Source organism: Rattus rattus, chromosome 7 (assembly GCF_011064425.1).
Source record: "Rattus rattus isolate New Zealand chromosome 7, Rrattus_CSIRO_v1, whole genome shotgun sequence".
Classification (NCBI taxonomy): Eukaryota; Metazoa; Chordata; class Mammalia; order Rodentia; family Muridae; genus Rattus; species Rattus rattus.
The window spans coordinates 76769648-76791410 of NC_046160.1; positions in this window are offsets into that span (position 1 = coordinate 76769648).

Here is a 21763-nt window from a genome sequence, read left to right on the forward strand (position 1 = left end):
TACAGTTAATATTATCATTCATGGAGTCTACACTTGCAGCCTCACCTAAACACTTATGTTTTTAGGAAAAAATAAGTTTTAGGGTAATGTCACATTTCTTTTCAGATAAGTTACTAATATCCACACTGTTCAGGCAGGAAGGACAAAGAGACACTCTTGCATCCTAGATCAGATTCCTAAAATAAAAACATGTTGCTTTTGATAACAATCTATCTTGTGCATTTTGTCGGTGGTGATTTTGATGAAGTGAAAAATATAGTGAAGGGTCAATTGATATTTGAAACAAAAATTGGCCATTGTGGAAAATAACTGTGTTATACGAGCTACTTTTCAGTATGACATACAATGGTAATTAGTTCATCACTCATGAAAAAGCAATATGTACATGTAGTGATAGTAGATTGTGCTTTTATGATACGCCATAACAGTGCTAAAACAAGACATGTAGTGCACATTTAGGCATATAAGCAATGAACAACCTTGAAAAACTCTATCTGTGTATAGTTTCCCAGACCACATATTGAGTGGTGTGGTGTGCGTGTTTGTGTGTGTATGTTGTGTGGGTGTTGGGGGGGATGGTGTCATCATGTAGATGAGTCAGGTATAGGATAGAACAAGGCCTGTCTTTGGACGAGAAGGAAGGATGGGCGAGAGAAAAGTTTGAAGAAAGAGGAGGAGACAGGAACGGAAGATAGGGGGCAATGCAGAGAAGCCACGGCAGAGAGAACATGGAGGCTGACGTTAGGATTCCATTCTCTGTATTTACAGGTTGTTATGAATATTCTTAAGAGATGGATGTGTACAAGGCTTTGTATGTTTAGGTGGGCAATTATATCTTATCAATTGGATCAGAGGTTATTGGGTCGTGTGTTCTTTCTTGTGGAGAATTGAATATGAGAGAGTGTGTGGGATGCCACGGAGTTGGGGTGTGTGTTTCTAGCATGGAAATCTGCCTTGGGAACTAGATACATAGAGAGATTGCTGCTAGGCTCAGAGAGAGGCAGTTTGGTATGGGATGGAGCAGAGAAGGTGAGACGCTTTGCTGACTGAAACTAAAATATATATCAGATATCTTGGGGCACTCCAGTGCTAGATCAAGTGGGGGATAAAAGACAGCATTTTATTTTTTATAATTTTACAGCAACGTGTGTGTGTGTGTGTGTGTGTGTGTGTGCATGAGAGCACACATACATATGCACATATACATGTCTAGTGTCAAGGAACTGATAAAACTTTATTGGTCAGCTCAGTGCTAACTTGTTTCAATCTTATAAATATCAGCATGAGAAATAATACATTTAGAGTTTTAATCAGGAAAACAGTGTGAAGATCTGTAAACCCTAAGAAGAACTTTAAGATAATCATAAAGTTACACATATGAATTTGATAGTTATTTTCAATGCTTCCACCACAACATGAGTAAAGAGAACATTGTGAAGTGAATATACTAAGGGTAAGCTCGTTGAAGCCATTTCCTACATTTCCCCTGAATATAATACTTTAGTATTAATAAATTTACTGTTTGTGGTGGCTTTGTAAGACATGAATATAATAAATGAGAACAGAGCTTAACATGTTTAGGAACTAAGCATTAGGAGTGATAAAACATTCTCCATTTCTAGCAGCATATTAAAGACTTGTAGTTTCTCACAAATTGCTGTAATAAATGAGTTTAACTTTATCTTCAGGAAAATTTAAATATTAAAGAGATTGCCAGCAAGTTAAATGGCTCATTCTCATTTGGGAGCTTATAACTTGAAGTAATTACAGTAATTTTTATATTATTTTGCTGGTGGCAAAGGGCAATATTAACTAGGATTGGTATTATGACTGCTATTGAAAAGGCCTCAGATTTCACTGTCCCTGGCTGGAGATAATCATGTGGCAATATGGAAGCTCTTCTGCCTCAGCTCCCTGAGGACTTGTGTAGCAAGCATTAACCATAATACCTAAACCTCCGATATTATTTACCTGTTCTGTCGGTATAATGAACACTAGCGAACATTATCCTTATTTTCAAATTCTTTTTTTTTTCTTTTCTTTTTTTCGGAGCTGAGAACCGAACCCAGGGCCTTGTGCTTACTAGGCAAGTGCTCTACCACTGAGCTAAATCCCCTACCCTATTTACCTATTCTGAACAATGTACTTGAAACAGGTCTGTCAAGTTTAACGGATTATAATAGCCCTAATGTTTTACAGCTTTACAATGGCGGTGGCATCGGTATTCACTTTAACATAGACTGAACTCATGTAAACTATGTTCAAAGGAAACATTACAATTGGCTATTGTTTTGCAGAAAAGATGGCATGCATTGGCATGACTCCACCAGTGATAATTTAGCAATGAAAAGTTCTGTGCATTATTAACTTTACTCCCTTCTTGCCAGTTGATGTAAGTAGGTAAATTGTTGAAACACAAGAAGGTGAGTCAGTTAAACAAGTATCAGTAAAATGAGTCAATTTGCATATGTTTAAATGGCAATCTTAGCTTTGTCTTCCAGGATTTATAGCTTTTGCTTATAATTTATTCTGTATTGATTATATATATATATATACATACATATACATATATCTATATGTATATATGAATTTTCTTTTAGTTTTAGAGAACAACACACATAATTTCACATAGGTTTCATCCAATTAATTAATTTTTATTGGATATTTTTCATTTACATTTCAAATGTTATTCCCTTTTCCATAAGCTCCCATTCCTTCCCCATCTCCTTCTTCTATAAGGGTGTTTTCCCTCCCCAACCAACCCACCTTCCTGCCTCCCTGCACTGACATTCCCCTACACTGGCGTGTACAGCCTTGGCAGGACCAAGAGTTCTCCTCCCGTGCCCAACAAGGCCATCCTCTGCTACATATGCAGTTGGATCCATGGATCTGTCCTTGTGTAGTCTTTGGGTAGTGGTTTACTCCCTGGGAGCTCTGGTTGGTTGGTATTGTTGTTCTTATGGGGTTGCCAGCCCATTCATATGATATATACTCTATTTTTTATTTCTAAGTGAATATATGTTACTCCTTAATGTCTTCTTGAGCATGATAGATATAAAAATAACTCATAAAACAGGCAATTTTAGCCCCAAAATATCAAGTGCATGTATTATTATACAGAGTGCTAAACTACTATAAACATCAATGTGGATATTTAAAAAATAGGTAGCAATGAATATCCTAGTAAGATCACCAGTGGAAGGGGAAGCCCTTGGTCCTGCTAAGACTGAACTCCCCAGTGAACGTGATTTTTGGGGGGAGGGCAGCAATGGGGGGAGGATGGGAAGGGGAACACCCATAAGGAAGGTGAGGGGGAGGGGTTAGGGTGATGTTGGCCCGGAAACCGGGAAAGGGAATAACACTTGAAATGTAAATAAGAAATACTCAAGTTAATAAAAAAAAATTTAAAAAAGACTTAATAAAAAATTATCTGAATTATCCCAATTTTTTATAAATAATGCATTTACTTGATAAAAATCTTCCATATGTAAGAGACAAAATAAAATTTATAGTTAAATAACCAAGGCATAACTGATGTTGACTCTAAGACTTCATAGTTTGGGCAAATACTTTACAGTAAGACCATGAAATATGATAAGCAAGTAAATTTGAAATATAAAGGTGAGGAAAAATAAGACGGTTTTACAAAGAAATTTGAGGCATTAAAATTATGACCAGAAAGAACTATAGAAAGATAATATTTTTCAAGTGAAAGTACTGGAAAGGAAGTGCAAAATGAAATGCTATCCACTTGCTCAAGGCATAGTACAGTGCCTTCAAATACTGCTTTTCCTCCTTGTTTTTCTTCTTTTATTGTGTTATACACATACTTGCTAAATCCTAAAACTTCCCAAATACTAAATGAAAAGGTTTTGTTTGATATTCCTGGAGTCCTAAGCTAGTGTATCTATTATTTCTTTGTAATTACATTTTATGTATCCTCCATAGAAGCAGGGAGGAGGGTGGATGGTATATGTGGTTTGAGGAGAGGAAACAGGGAAGGGGAACAACATTTGAAATGTAAATAAACAAAATAACCAATAAAAATTATAAAACAAATAAACTCTATGGAAAGGAGGTAAAAATGTAATGCAGTAAAACTGTATTTTCAAATAGATAAAACATGCTAGTTGTTTCAGTGGAAATACATATTTTTCTTTTCTCATTTTTATTTTTATTTTAATTAATTATTTTATTTATTTACATTCTGAATGTTGCCCCACTCCAGGTTCCCCCCTCCCAGAATTCCTCACCCAATCCTCCTCCCTTTCCCCTTTGAGAGCATGCTATGCTCCCTGGGTATCCCCCTACACTAGGACATCAAGTCTCTACAAGATGAGTCAAATCCTCTCCTGACAAAGCCAGACAAACAGTCCTCTACTACATATGTGCCTGGGGGCTCCAACCAGCCCTTGTATGTTCTTTGTTTAGTGGCTTACTCTCTGGAAGCTCCCAAGGGTCCAGGTTAGTTGGCACTGTTGATTTTCCTATAAAGTTGCCATCCTCTTCACTTCCTTCAATCCTTTCCCTAACTCTTTCATAGGAATCCCAGTCATCCGCTCAATGATTAGCTGTAAGTATATGCATCTGCAGATACTGTTAGATGCTCTCAGAAGACAGAGAAGCGAGGCTCCTATCAGCAAACACATCATAGCATCAGTAATACTTTGCGGTTGCCTATGGGATGGATCCCAAGTTGGGCTGCTCAATGGTCAACTATTCCTTTAGTCTCTGCTCCATTTTTCTTCCTGAATTTCTTTTAGACAGAAACAATTCTAGGTCAGAAAATTTGAAGGTGGGTTAATGTCCCTATCCCTTCATGGGGACCCTGTCTAAGGACTGGAGGTCATCTCTTCAGGTTCAGTTTACCCCACTGAAGCCACCTCCATTGAGTCCTGGGAGCCTCTCACATCCCAGGGCTCTGGTATTTTCTAGATGTTGCCCCAGTACCACTCCCATTCTCAACCCCCACAGATTCATATTTCATTCACCTGGCACTCTGGGCTTCTCTTCTGTCCCCCATATCTGATTTTGTTCGCTTATTCCTCCTCTTCCCTTCTCCCATCCATCTTGTTTAACTTCTTTGGTTGTGTGGAGGGCTAGCATCCAAAGTATATAAAGAACTTTTTTTAATAAGGAATTCTATTCTTGCACAAAATACCCTGACCAAGAATCATGTTGTGGAGGAGAGGGTTAATTAGGTTACACTTCCACATTGCTGTTCATAACCAAAGAAAGTCAGGACTGGAACTCAAGCAGGTCAGGAAGCAGGAGCTGATGCAGAGGCCATGGAGGAATGTTACTTACTGGCTTGCTACCCTTGGCTTGCTCAGCTTGCTTTCTTACAGAACCCAGAACCACCAGCCCAGGGATGGCAGCACTCACAATTGGCTTTGTCCTCCCTACTTGATCACTAGTTGAGAAAATGCCTTACAGCTGGATCTCATAGAGCATTTTGTCAACTGAAACACCTGTCTCTGTGATAATTCCAGCTTGTGTTAAGTTGACACACAAAACCATCCAGTATGGAACTCAAAAGTTAGACTCTAAAAATGCAAATAACCTGATTAAAAATGAGGTTAATTGATAATACTAATAAATATCCTGAGTAAAATTATCCAGACCCAAAAGAACATGCATGGTATGTACTCAACTTATAAGTGGATATTATCCAAAAGTATAGAATTATACATTTAACATTTCATATACTATTGCCTTGTATTGGCTACTCTCCACATTCAAAACTTCTCCAATAAAATTTCAAACAATTGTCATCATCTTTAAAAATGTAATTAAATGATAAAAACTTGAAGTTTTGTTCACATCAAAAATAGAGGATTAATTTTCCCAGTTAAATTGAAAGATCTGTTTGCAAAGGATGTAAGTTAATATTTTAGAATAACATTATATTTGTTATACCAATGATAAAAACCTGAAAAACCATTAGATAACTTTGTATATATAAATATAACATGTTAATAAAGCTTTAAAAAGAATTCAACAAAATGAAACACAAAGTCTTCATTTTTACTGGTGATGACATACTTAGCATATAGAAATCAATAATAATCGAGGATTTCTTAACCTAAACTTGAGAAAATTGAATTGAATTATTAATTAGAATCTGCAGTACTATAAACCAGTATACTTTCATGTATGCTCCCCTCATACATTCTCTGATATTGCCATCTGTTGACACTGCAGAGTATGGGAAAAGTTGAGCCAGAAGAACTCTGTCTAGCAGGAGAGTTGGAGTAAACAATATTGCATAGTAAAGATATTTGTTCAGAAAATACAAGACTACAAGACACACACACACACACACCTTATCTTTTACAAGTTCAGAATATAGGACACTCTAAGTAAAGAAAGACATTATTGAATTAAGGTATTGGCTTTATACACAGATACATAGGTGCATAACCATCTGGTTTAGGGTTTGAAATAATCCACAAAATGGGGTTCCTTTACAAGAATTCTTATTTATCTCAATGTTCTGTGGATGCTGCATCATAAAAGAAAAAAATCTAACAAATATTTAATGATGGTATGTGGCATACAATATGCAAAAAAATAGAACCTGGCTATGTGGTCCAAAATAATACAGCAACAAGTGCATAAAACTGAAAATAAATTCACGCTGCAACAGAGGTAATACATCTGTAAAAGAGGTAGAACTCATTTGAGGATATTTGAAGAAAAACTGAGGTTTATGTAACTTTGTTAAGGAAAAATAAATTTGAAACTATAGAATTTGAATTTCAATGTTTACACATAAAATAAATTTGACTGCCACTTACATGGAGATAAAGTTACTTCTTCCAAACATTTCAGATACACTAGTATCTAGTAACTTTTGGACACACTTGTTAACAATAGATTAAAGAAAATATTTGTATATAATTTGTTTTCTCTTCTTAATATTTAATATATGAAATCTTTTGCTCCTCAGGTTCATTTTGTTGATTCTAATAGGGGAGAATTAATATCCAGGATCCTCCATTTTAAGATTCAGAATTACAGAATATTTCAATTATGGCTGAAGTACAACTTAATGTATACTAATGAATGTTAGTGCACTAAATAAAAATAAGAACAATAAGGATACAAGTTTAATTATGATAATTTCTGCACGGAATTTCACCTGAAAGTACTTCTTTTTGTTTACACACACACACACACACAGAGAGAGAGAGAGAGAGAGAGAGAGAGAGAGAGAGAGAGAGAGAGAGAGAGAGACTGACTTTATTTTTAAAACTTTATTAAATAAAAGAAAATGGATGTATAGAGAAATTAGGAAAGTGCCATGAATTTATGAATTTGTACTGGTCAAAGAACAACTTGAAGTTGTCTCTCTTAGTTATTTGTATTTGACTGCCCCATGGATGGCTGCCTAGTCAAGTACTCAGGACTAAGGAGACTTCCTCAGAACCACCTCCCCATTTAATTTGTAAAATACAGGTGTGGGCCATTACAGGATAGAAGAAGGACTGTCATTGGATGAGAAGGAAGGATGGGCAGGAGAAAAGTTTGATGGAAGAGGAGGAGAGAAGAGAGAAGGCAGAGATGCTGTGGTACAACAATATGGAAGCTAACATTAAGATTCCACGCTGTACCTTTACAGGTTGTTATGAATGTTCTTAAGGGATGAATGTGTATTGGGTTTTGTATGTTTAGGTGGGCAATTATATTTTATCAATTAGATCAAAGGTTATTGTGTTGTGTGGTGTTTCATGTGTAGATTTAAGTGTAAAGGTGACTGGGGGTGACTGGTCTGGGCCTCAACAGCTTGGGATGCGGGTTTCTGGCATGGGAACCTGCCTTGGGAACTAGATGGGTAGAGAGATTGCCGCCAGGCTCAGAGAGAGGCCTTCGGCAGTGTGATATGGGTGTGAGGCTTTGCTGACTGAGACTTAAGATATCTAGTAGATACCTCAGAACACTGCGGTGCCAGACCTAGAGCAGGAAACAGATAGCATTTTATTTTATTTATTTATTTATTTTAAAAAGTGCTTTGCCTAGTGTGCTCCAGGTTATTTTTAATTTTTTTATTAGATATATTTCTTTACTTACATTTCAAATGTTATTCCCTTTCCTGGTTTCCTGTCCATAATTATACAACAACATTCTTAGGTCTCCATACCTGTTGAGCTAGTACCTGATGGCATTTTCCCAGCTTTCAGTGTCAAGCTTTTAAGTTGTAGAGAATAGCATCACAAATGTATGAAAAAACATTATTTAATTAACATTTTGTAGTTATTCAATGACTGATCAAGTATATCAGTAGCAAGAAATGTTGAAATATAAAATCACATTTCATATTTGCATTTAGAAAATGTAGACCTTACAAAGAATTTTACTTCTCTCTAATACAAGACACACTCTTTCTGCTGTGGACTTTTAAATCACACACTTGATGGTGCAGGACTTCAGTAAAGAAATATGAAAGGCATTTTTACTTTCTTTGTGATGTTCTCTTTTCGTGAAGTTAAAATTATATTAAGGTTCATATTATTTTTTTCCTATCATAAAATCTGAACCAGAAGAAATATAATAGAATCTGCAGCTTTATTACAGCAGTAATATTTCGAACTGTCTTTTATCACTGGGGAAATGTTACTTATTTAAGATAACAATTCTTTCGTTTCCTAGTCCACTAGCTAAATGTGATACTATTTATGGGCAGTTAGTTTTCTCTGATGTTATATAATATATATATATATATATATATATATATATATATATATATATATCATAATTATTACTTCACTTACCTAAAGTTTGTAAAGAAAATAAGGTATTTAGTGCATTATTGTGTGTCTTTTGTATCTCAGACTTTACTTAGTTTATAACTATACAATTATTTAAAATATTTAATTATACAAAAAATTTCAAAAGACTAGCATGTATTTATATATCTTATTATTGTTATCTAATAATTATTAAATAAGTATAGACATATTTGCAGCATTATAAACAATGGTATAGAATGCAGTAATATATTTTTATCTGATGTATATGAATATTTTATACATATAACTGAAAGTTTTCTAGAGAAATCTCAAGCAGATGTTTTTTAGATGAGACTTTAGAGCTGTTTGCCTTAGTATGACTCTTGAAATTAATAGTTGCTAATTACCTTATGAAATAGGTAGAAATAATTATATTTCTGCATTGGTTTATAAGTAACCAAATATCAAACAAAATGCCATTCCATATGCTAAAACTCTGTATTAAAATGATGAATAGGGGTTGGGGATTTAGCTCAGTGGTAGAGCGTTTGCCTAGGAAGCGCAAGGCCCTGGGTTCGGTCCCCAGCTCCGAAAAAAAGAACCAAAAAAAAAAAATGATGAATAAATTGGGATTTTGGATCCACTTTCTTCCTTAACAAGTGTAGAAACTTTGAAAATTTCTCAGAACTTGACATAATAAAACAAAATTAAAAGACAGGGAAGATTTAAACTTTTACTTTTCTTTAAACCACTGCAATGATGAAGATCATATATTCATTATTATACACAAGGATAAAAGCATAGTGTCAATGTACATATATGTCTGTGAATGGTTTACTGAATCTAATTATCAAAAATTTGAACAATACTGGTCTTTTAAATGGCACATAAATACAACTTATTTTTCACGCCATGTTTACAGTTTTAATAAACATAGCCACTGCTTTACTCAACAAAATTGATTAAATTCAAAGTATTGATGAATGACAGTAACAGATTGAAGATGTTACACATTAAAGATAGCATATAGAACTAGAGAAATGATGAAGTATTTACAAGCCCTTGCTGTTCTTCAACAAAATCCAAGTCCACTAAGACCCAAGTTCAGCTGCTCAATACTACTGTTGCTTCCAGTTACAGGAGATCTGTTTTTTGTTTCTGAAATCTGTGGACACTTTCACATATGGCATAAATATTCTCTCTCTTCTCTCTCTCTCTCTCTCTCTCTCTCTCTCTCTCTCTCTCTCTTCTTCTTCTTCTTCTTCTTCTTCTTCTTCTTCTTCTTCTTCTCCTTCTCCTTCTCCTTCTCCTTCTCCTTCTCCTTCTCCTTTTCCTCCTTCTCCTTCTCCTTCTCCTTCTCCTTCTCCTTCTCCTTCTCCTTCTCCTTCTTCTCCTTCTCCTTTCTTCTCCTTCTCCTCTCTTCTCCTCTCCTTCTCTTCTCCTTCTCTTCTCCTTCTCCTTCTCCTTCTTCTTCTTCTTCTTCTTCTTCTTCTTCTTCTTCTTCTTCTTCTTCTTCTTCTTCTTCTTCTTCTGCCTCTCCCTCTCCCCGCCCCTCTGTCTTCTTCTCACTCCCATTTTCCCTTCCTTCCCCCCTCTTTCTCTCTCTCTCACACAGAAACTAAAATAATATTAATATCAATAATAATGAAGTATTTTTAAAGAACTTATACAAAACGCAGCAGCTATATGAGAGGTATTGTGTGACATTATCACAGTTCTAGGAAACACAATGAGATGTTCCCATACATCAGTTATCGTGGATATTTTAAATATCAAAATCTAATACATATTAAGAATGATAAAGGGTGACCACATTTTTATACAGTATGGTTTAGAATACAAACTGCTGAAATCATGGAAATCAGCAAGGAGTCTTTCAAAACCAGTTAAAAACTGATATGGTCCAATATGAGTGGGAGAAGAAAATGTGGTATAGCTATACAAAGATTATTCCGCATCTTAAAAACCAGGAAAGCCTGAAGCTTGAGACAACATCGTTAGGCATGACTTCATTATTTTATATGAATTAAGTTCTACATGGAAGTAAAACCAATGTATGATGGAATCATCATGTATGTTCATAGCCGTATGACCTCTAACCCAAACCTAAACCAAGGAGAAAGAAACAGGATAGTTTTTCTAGGAGCAGAAATTGAATTAGAATAAAAAATGATAGTGGGATAATTTTGGCATTTTCTTTGACCAATGAGTCAATTTCTTCTATTGTATTTTTTATGTCTGAGATTCTTTCTTCCAGCTATTTATTTTGTTGGTGATGTTTGTGTCTATAGTTCCTGCTCTGTTTTCTAGGCTTTCCATTTCCAGGGTTACCTCTATTTGTGTTTTCTTTATTGCTTCTATTTTCATTTTCAGGTCTGAAACAGTTTTATTCATTTCCTTCACCTTATTGATTACTGTGGTTTGTTAAGACATTTATTTCTTACTCTATAATACCATCTATCATCTTCATAAGATGAGGTTTAAGAACACAGTCTTGCTCTTCATATGTGTTAGGATACCCAGGGCTTACTGCTATAAGAGAGCTGGGTTTTGACGGTGATATTGTACTGGCATTTGTTAATTGTGTTCTTGGCCTTAACTTTAGACATCTGTTTGTCTCTGGTGTTGGCTGGTCTTGTAGTACCTGGAGGTGTCAGACCTCTAGGACTCATGGGAGGCAGGCAGAGCTGTGGCCCTGACCGTAGAGTGTAGATCTGCAATTGAAGGAAGAGGTTTGGACTGAATAATGGAGCTCAGAAAGGAAAGAGACATACCTTATGGCTGCTGGACTTGCTGGGAACGCAGCAGGTGGGAATTGGGGCTTAGCTGTCTCACTTGGATATCCAGAATGACAGCAGGTCTCTCTGTAACGTTGTGGGCTCAGGTTTGGAGAGCAGATCTGCAGTTGCAGGTAGCTTTGTTGTTGGTGTTGTTTTTGGTTGGTTGGTTGTTGTTGTGGTGGTGGTTGTTGTTCATTTGTTTGTTTTGTTTTTTAGACAGGGTATCTCTATGTAGCCCTGACTGTTTGCCCTGGAAATAACTCTCCAGATTAGGGTGGTGTTGATATTAATAATATATGAACAGTTTTATATCATAGTCATGCTAACTGATAAATATGGTTATAAAGTAGGGATGCCCTGCTATAATGTACAAATCAGGGGTGAGAAATGATATCAGTGAAAGTGCTCAGTTTGTTCTTGCTTCTTTTGTTGCTGTTGCTTTAATTTGATTTTCCTTCTTACCACAATCATTCCAGTGTGGGACAACTTCCTGTGACATTTCACCTCATATTTTCTATAAATGCCAAGGAAAGGGAAGTTTAACGGTAAAGGTGATATCGCCATGGATAAGAGATGATGAGAGATCAGCAATGTGAGGACCAAATCTCTGCTTCACAATCATTGTATCATTTGAAAGTCTACAACAGTCATCTATTGAGCAAAGAAACAACATGTCAGATACATAAACTTCACTTCATGGATTTAGCGCATGAACATGACTAAATGACTAAGTTCAGTGTTTACTTCTCTTTAGTATTTACCTTTTACTGAGCATGTTTCCAGTACATACTTCCCATGTACCTAGGAATTAAGAAAGAAAAACTTATCCCAATACGTTTAGAGGGTTGTAGCTGGAGCTATTGGGCACCAATGGGAGGAGAAGCCCTTGGTCCTGCCAAGGCTGGATTCCCTCCCCCCTTGTGCAAGGAAAGGGGGGGTGGTTGGGTATGTGGAACATCTTCATAGAAGAGGGGGAGAGGGATCAGATACGGGTCTTGTGGCCAGAAAACTGAGAAAGGGAATAACATTTGAAATGTTAATAAAAAATATCCAATTAAAAAAATAGAAAGAATATATTACCAATACTCTGAGAACAAAGAGAATGAAAGATTTTTATCTCTTTCTCAGATTTAACTAAATGAATAAATACTTTAAAATTATGACTTTTTGTTGGATACTACTTTATTTTTCAGATTATAATTTAAGTACAATATTTTTTACCTCCCCCTTTCCCCCTCAAACTCTCCCATGTATGACCCCAATTCTTCTTCAAATTCATGACCTCCTTCTTTCTAATAGTTATTGCATGCATATATATATGTAAATATAATCATATATTGTCCACATAATGTTTCTTATATGCATGTTCTTAGCACTGTTTGGCTCTGGACAACTGGTTGGTGTCTTCATTTCTATGGAAGGCCATGTCTCCAGTTCTTAGCATTCCTCGGTTGCCTATAGTCATTTGTGTAAATGACTTTGTGGGATATTCTTCATCCAGTTTGGCATGTTCACTGGTATAATATTCTTTAAATAAAAAAACAATTTTTAGCACAAAAATGTATCTATAAGTAAATGGTTATAATGATTCTTCAAACACATTTTTAGAAACCTACAAAACATATGAAAAACAGCAGAGGGAAGAAATGTATATGTGGAGGCAGGGACCATTCAAGACTTTACAGAGAAAACTCTGAAGTTTTTGATGTGATCAATATTTGATTTCTAATGATTTTTCCACAGTATTTCCAGGCATTCATTAAATGCAGTGCACTGTGCAAAGATTTTGCACTTAAACTAGTTAGATTAGGGTAATAATTATATGTCAAGTCGATAAGCTCTTGAGTAATGGAGGTGATGAAGAGGATAGATCAAATCAAATTTGAAGACTAACAGCATCACATGCATTCAAATGAGGATCAGATGCTGTGCTGAGTGAATCAGAGTTCAGATTTCCAGATGTATAAAAAAATACCATGGTATTGTTTACTTTTTATGAGCATCTTATGGTTACAAACTATGTATAAACACATGCTGAAAATCTAATTAGTAGTAATAATGATCATTCAAGAAGAGTCACAATTACAATTACAGTTGTTATTACTAAATACAGTTTACAAAGTTGGAATGAAAAGTTCTGTAACCACAATGTCAATAGGCCATTGTTTATATATAGTATTAATAATGCAAACCTCATAAAGACATATTAGTATGCTTATAGAGATGCAGAATACTTATATTTTCATTGTTGAGTTTTGATAATGTTACCCTTTCTTTAATAGACTTTTATTGAATTTTTTCCAACTTGTTATCCCACCTATCATATATAATGATAATGAGAAACAATTGCCGAATGAATTAATGTAGGTCTTTATGTAAGCTAAACTAAAATAATATTACAGCCATATTCTGGAATATTATACACTTGCTAAACATTTACTAGTAGACAAGTAGTAAAATTCTTAATGTATTATCCACAATAACCTTGAACAAATCCCAGGTACTTGTTCTTTCAGATGTTTGGATAACTTCTAGAGTCAATGTCTGTTCAAACCTAGAATTCCATGGCATAATTCAAGAACTTTCCAAACAAGTATCAGGCATTGAATCAATATGACAGAAAAAAGAAAACACCCATTGTACTTTTCCTCTGCAGTTCTCTAATTCATAATTGTTTTCATATTATTACTTCAGTATTTGCAGTGATTTTCATGAACTCTTCAGGAAAACAAAAACATTCAGATCCTTAGTAAATTGTTTATATTTTGTATTTTTGCTATTGAACTATATGTTATTTAATGAGTTTAGGCATTAGTCGCCACCTAAAATATTCGATTGCTCCTCCTTTTGTGTCACTACCTGTTTGTAAGAGACAATAATTAGTTGTCCAGTTTTCAATTTGTTACTGGATATTTTAGTGAGAAAACAAACAGTTGCAAAGTCACTATCGAATTGTTTTTGCAAATACAATATTATCATTAATTCTTTGAGAATTGTATACATGCATCTAATGTTTCAGATTGTGTCTGTGTACACTAATAAGTATGTAGTAGGTCTCAGAAGGGCTATTGATGTGTTTTCCACTCATCAAACATTAAGGTATACCAAGTGGGACTAGGAACAATTACCATTTCCAAAATTCTTGGCTTACAAAAGGAAAAGTTATAAGGTTTTATTCCAGATTAAATATACAATAGGATGCCTTAGAACCCATTTGTAATCTGGGTTTTTTTACAATCACACACACAAGCATGAATACACACACACACACACACACACACACACACACAGACACACACACACAGATGTTATTTTCTTTGTTACATGGAATTATTATGTTATTGAGAATGATGCAATAATCTTATAAATCTAGACTTAAAAGGATCCATGATGACTGGAATGGATTTAGTGACTTCAATTTTTCTATTAATAATGGTTACTTACTCTTCAGTATTTGTTCACTCTTTCTCCATGGGAAAAAATGCAGGAAAGCATTTTGCCCACCACCCCCATGTGTGTTTGTGTGTGTGTGTGTGTGTTTGTGTCTGTCTGTCTGTCTGTGTGCGTGCATGTACACAAGTTTCTTTCTGCTGTAAGTTCTGAGGCAGCTTAGAGGGACACCATCCCCCTGCCTTATCTAAAGCATACAGCAGATCAACACTGTGCATTATGTGCTTATCAGCCTGTTTCATAGATGAGAATTTTCTTATCCCTAATTTATCCACCTTCTGTCTCTTGCTTTCAAGAATAGAGACTAGAGTTTTCTCCTCATTCTTACTAAATCCTCCTGTATTTTAACAGCTCCCAAAAGAGAGCAAATTCGATACCACCCCAACACTGAGCATTGCAGTGCATTCTGGTCCTATGCAGTGACTGGGAGTATTGTCATGCATCTGACACCTCCTTTTTTTTTAAATTTCTAATGAATCCCTTCAACATGGTTAGATGGGGAGCGTTTCATGAACAATAAAGACTTAGTTACCTAGAGCACTCCTGTATTTCTGTGAATGTTCTAGGGATGGAGCTGTTCCATACATGCACTAAGCATGCTTTCTGCCTCTCTCTACATCTGAGAGGTTCTGATGCTTTCATGTGTTTAACAAATCACAGAAGTGTAAAATGAGGATGGTTCATGTGATGGAGACGGCACTGATGGAGCACAACACACCTTGTTCTTGTGATGTTTGTTTCCTTTTGATTTCCACTTGAGGGAAAGAGAATTACTTAGAACTAATTAGGAATCAGTAAGACATAACACTGGGGGCACAGGTATCTAGGGCAATTTAGTGGATATCTTGCTGTCCTATTAGCAAGAATTGAAGACTTTTGCAAAGTTATTTTTCTCCCTGTGGTAGTCGATCTAATTATGCAAACCTATAAAGGAAAGTCTTATTTATTAGGCGTACATTTCTTTTTACTTTCCTCCTGCAGTGTGATTCCTTCAGTGCAGTCACACTGGCATAAAATTCCTATTATAGGAAACTATTCATTTCTCTGGTTCTTTTCTCAGTCTGTTATAAAAGATCAAAATAGCTGCTTCTTTCCCAATATTTTCTTGAAGTTACAAAAGCTTAAAATGCCTGTGATGATTTTAGATAGGTCCTAAATTAATATTCCACAGCTCATTAGATACTTACAGTTTAAAAAGTATAGCAGGCACATCTTTGAAAAAATTTAATACAAATTCAAGGAGGAAAAAATCTATTTTCTTCATGGTTTTACATTTAGAAGAAATAATAGTATAAAGAAATAAGGTTATTTTTAAGCAATGTAATACATGGTTTGGAAATAGCAATTTTGAACAAATCGTAGTTACATAGTTTTGAAGGAATAAAGTGACATTCATGAGCCTATACAGAGTAAGAATGCCATTTTTCATAAAGAACATTCTTTCAAAGTCATTTGCAATGGTTCATGTTCTAAGATTAAGAATTGATAAATGGGACCTTATGAAACTGGAAAGCTTCTGTAATGCAAAGGACATAGTCAATAAGACAAATTAACAACCTACAGATAGGGGGAAAAATCTTCACTAACCCCACATCCAATAGAGGGCTAATATTCAAAATATATAAAGAACTCAAGAAGCTAACCACCAAAAAAACCAAGCAACCCTAACAAAATATGGGGTATAGAACTAAGCTGAGAATTCCAATAGAGCTATTTCAAATGGCTGAGAAGCACTAAAGAAATGTTCAAAGTCTTAGTGATCAGAGAAATACAAATAAAACAAAATCTGAGATTCCACCTCACACCAGTCAGAATGGCTAAGATCAAAACCTCAGGTGACAACACATATTAGCAAGGATGTGGAGAAAGAGGAAATCTCCTCCATTGTTCATGGGATTGCAAACTGGTACAATCATTCTGGAAATCAATTTGGAGGTTCCTCAGAAAACTAGAAATAGACCTACCTAAGGACTCAGAAATAAAATTCTTGGGCATATCCCCAAAAAATTCCCCATCATCCCAAAGTGACATGTGTTCTACAATATTCATAGTGGCCTTATTTGTGATAGCAAGAAGCTAGAAACAACCCAAATGTTCCACAACAGAAGAATGGGTGGAAAAAACGTGGTTTGTTTACACAATGGAATACTACTCAGCTATTAAGAATAAGGGTATCCTGAGTTCTGCAGGCAAATGGATGGAACTAGAAAAAAATCATCCTGAGTGAGGTAACTCAAACCCAAAAAGACATCCACCATATGTACTCCTTAATAAGTATATATTGGCCCCAACAAACAAACAAACAAACAAACAAACAAACAAACTATAAGCAAGTACAGAATACCCAAGTCACCACAGTTGGGGAGTGAGGGAGGGACCTGGGAGAGAAAGGGGACTCGGGTGGGGCATAATCTAGTATTGGGTAGGGGAAAGAACTGAAGCCCAGAGGGCCAGCCAAAAGAATAGAAACAGAGGAAGGATGTTGGGAGGAACCTCCAGAATGTACCAGAGAACTGGGAAGCAGGAGACGCTCAGGACTCAGAGAGGGGGACACTAGATGAAAGGCCCTAGAGTAGGGAGAGGAAACTCGTTCAGCCCACCTTCATGCAGAAAGACATGGCATCAAGTGAGAGATAGTATTGGCATCCCACAGTCAAAACTCTGGCCCATAATTCTTCCTGTCTGAAAACACTGCAGAGATAGAAACAAAGAAGAGCCTGAGGAAAAGAAGGTCCAATGACAGCACCACAATGAGATCTGGTCAACAGGAGGCCCCAAGACCTGCCACTATTACTGAGGCTATGGGACACTCACAAAATGGACCTATTATGACTGCCTTCCAAAAGATCTTGAAGCATAGTGTCGATGAAAAATTTAGGCCTGGGCTAAGTGGTATGGGCCTTAATCTCCCAAGACAAAGGCAAGAAGATCTCTAATCTCCAGGTCACCCTGGGACAGAGAAAGTTCCAGGTAAAGAATAGCTTAGGTCCAGGCATGGTGGTACACACCTTTAATCTGGGCTCTCCCTCCTACTCGAGACCTATGTAGGGTCAAAGGAATGCTTTCTTCTTCTCCTTCTTGCACTTACTTGCTAGCACATCTCTTGTAACCTACCTCTTCAGAGTACCAGCTTATACAGAAGGCCAGTTCAAACACCTAGCCTCGTGGTATTGAAAAACTATAAATTCTTGAACTTCCTATACATAGCTGACCAAGCTCAATCAGTCAACAGATTCTCCAGGGAGTGGCAGGAGCAAAGATTAAAAAGAAAAAGACAATTAGACAACACTAGCGTGACATCAGCCTGTACTGAGGTTGAAGCCAGTTTATTTTTTTCCCAGTCTGCTTTTATACCATTTTAATTATATGCAAAAATAAGGTAAGTTCTAGGTTAAGGAATAAGCAAGACAATAAACACAAATAGTCAAGGAACCGGCAAGGCAATAAACAAAGCCCCTCCCCCACCCCTGTGATCACTGATTCTAAGGGCTTATCAGGATGATCAAGGTATCTGAGCCTACTTCACTGTCCTAGCCCACAGACATATTCTTGCCTGAAGCCTACTTCTTTGTTCTAACCCAAAATCAGATGTCACCATGAACTTACTTCCTTGTCCTGGCCCAATGTCAAATTCCTGCCAAGTTTCTAGAGGTGGCCCCAAACACTCTCCACACATAGCTTCCATTGTTAACTTAGTGGGACTGCCGACGGTAAACCATTCTGGTAGTTTCCTTTAATATATAGAGACATGCCATAAGTTCTATGACTCAGGAGAACCCTGACTAATTCAAACTCCATGAAGGCATAAGAAAGGTATACTGATTTAAGAATGCAGAACATTTGATGCTGAAGTTTGTCCTGAATGTCTGCTCAGGGCCCTTGGTTGTTATTTAGTAATGAACCTGTACCTCAGAGCACCACTCTCTTCCATATTTCCAATTTATTTCCCTTATACCCATTCTATTGCATTTTTGAATGAACTTATTGTAATACTAAATTCATTTGTATTTCTTTAGTTATTTTGGATTTCCTTCTTGTAAATATTATTTCAGTATTGTACCATCATTGTAAACTCTGCTGAGTTATACACAAAGCCTCACCGGAATGTGCCACTAAGGTCTATCTTTTCCCTGGTACCATAATATATCTGTAGTCAAATTGTATTATTTTTTTATTCCTGCACAGTGGAAATAAGAAAATTTAGGAAACCATTGAACAGATTACAGTGAAAAGCATTTCAACAAAAAAATGGAGCTCAAGGTTTGCAGAGCATTACCAAGAATTAGTGTAAGTAATGCAATTAATCAGACAAGTGAATTAATATTCAGTACAAAAACAGAATTTATATTTTAATTATGTACCTATAACTGTCATTGGATCATATGATACAATTTTTCTTCTAATATGCAATGCTAATGCCAAATTGATACAATTGTAAAACAATAATGATGAATCTGAAAAATAGCCATTTTATAAAGGACATAAGTGAATATTATAATAAACATATATAAATATATTTATATAAAGATATATAAATGTATAACATATAAATTTATTCATAATATAGAATTTCTCTATAATGTATAGCATATGTGTATATAGCATATAAATATATATAAATACAAAGTATATCATATAAGTATATAATATATAAAGATTATGTTATATAAATTTACAAATAAATATAGTATTTGTTGCTCTCTTCTATATTTTGTTTTTATTTTGTTCCCACTTGTCAGTAAAAAAACCACACACACAAATACACACAAGACAACCTAACCCTTCCAATTCTCTTGCTGAGGGATTGAAGCTATGGCAAAGATTATATTATTGACCTGGTAAATAAAACTGATCTCTTTAGAGTGTAATTTTCAAGTGCTTTTGTGAATTGTGAGTTTTCCTAGTACCTTCAATAAGTATCTTTGCTAAAGAGAGAAAAATTGATTTTCCAATATTTGTCAAGCTAGCTACTCAGAGTCAAGAACCATTTCAAAGAAGCAGTAATGGGAAAAATCTGAAGAGACGTGGGAGAGAGAAAGGCAGTTTATTTCACCTGGGAACTGTTTTCAACAGAATAGGAGGTACATAGAGTCACACCTTTGTTAAAGTCTTAAATACAGAGAGTAAAAAAATAAGAGTCAGACTATGTTTGACAAAATAAGATTAAGAATTATTTGTCAATAACATTTGATCCCTTGTTGATCCAAAAGAAATATTAAAAGTATTTGTACTGTATGAAAAATGATAAATTTATAGTTTAGTTATAAATAAATGAATATATTGTTGATGCTTGCAGAGCAGTGGCCATGTTAACACTTCTCAGTTTTCTCACCTAGCTTTTTTTTTTTCTGAATAAATGCACTTTCCCCTTGTGTGTTGGAGTCAGTCAAGACTCAATTTAAATATTTCTCATATCATATGTAGACATAATTTTAAATTTCACTTTTAAAATAGTTATATTCAAACTATGTTTGTTAAAGTTCCACTGACTGTAAGCATGATAAACATTAAATATAAGTCCAAAAGGATTAATATGATGCTAGTGACTAAAAGTAGCCATGCTTATATTTAATTGTAAATATCAACTCATTGTTATAACATTATGACATAAATTTAAATATAAGTGTACAGGGTAGCTATTTTTTATTAATATTATGTACATTCACTGCATATTAAAAATAGTATTATTGTTACTAATGGAGTTAAGATAATATTCTCAAACATTCAAAATGTTAAATCAATTCATTATCTCAAATACCAAATAATTTTATCCTGTGTTTAGCAATACGCAATCCGAGATAGGAAGTAGTTGTGGAATTTACTGAGCTTCAGAAAATGTACATGTAGGATACTGTGAATGTGCATTGTACCACACAGCCTCTACATTCTTAAATGGTATTGCTTTTAATGGAGCAATGTGAATTTGGAATTCCATGAGATTTATATCTGAAGAAAGCAGTAGCATGGTTATAACCAAAAACATTATCAAAGGCAAAAATACAATTAAATAAACTACCAACGACATATTTTCCTCAAAATAGGAAAGATAAATCCAACTCAATGGAGACAGAGAAGATGGTTGAGCAGATGGAGGTACTTGAAACCAAATCAAATGACCTCAGTTCAATTCCCAAAAACATGGTAAAAGAAGAATGCCTACTCCTTAACTGTTCTCTAACATTTGTATATATGCCATTTCACACAGATGTACACACACACACACACACACACACACACACACACACACGAATTAGCAGTTTATAAATTAACCAAAATAAACGAAATATTTATGTATTTCAAATTATCAAGCATCAATGAAAGAAATAGAGGATGATATAAACATGGTTGCTATTAAGTGTTTGAAATTCGAACAATAGTGTTGTTTCTGACCTATTCAATGTTGGTTAATAGAATCTCTGGAATTCTTTCAAGACAGAAATTAAAGAATAAATCCAATAATTTGTGTAAAAGTATACACAAATATATATCATCTAGAGTTGAAAGAAGAAAGTGGAACTGAAATACTTCTCAGTATAGTATTAAAAAAGACATTATCGACTTACTAGAAAACGTAGAACATGGAAATTCACAATGTCTCCAATACAAATGACCTTCAACACACACTTAAAAGGGGACAAACTTTGAAATAAATGTTTCCACAGACAGTATTTCCATTTTTTTGTTTCTTTATTGGATACTTTTAATTTACATTTCAAATGTTATTCCCTTTCCCGGTTTTCCCCTCCCCATTCAGCGCAACTTCCCGCAACCACCCCCCTTACCTTCCCTCTGACATTCCCC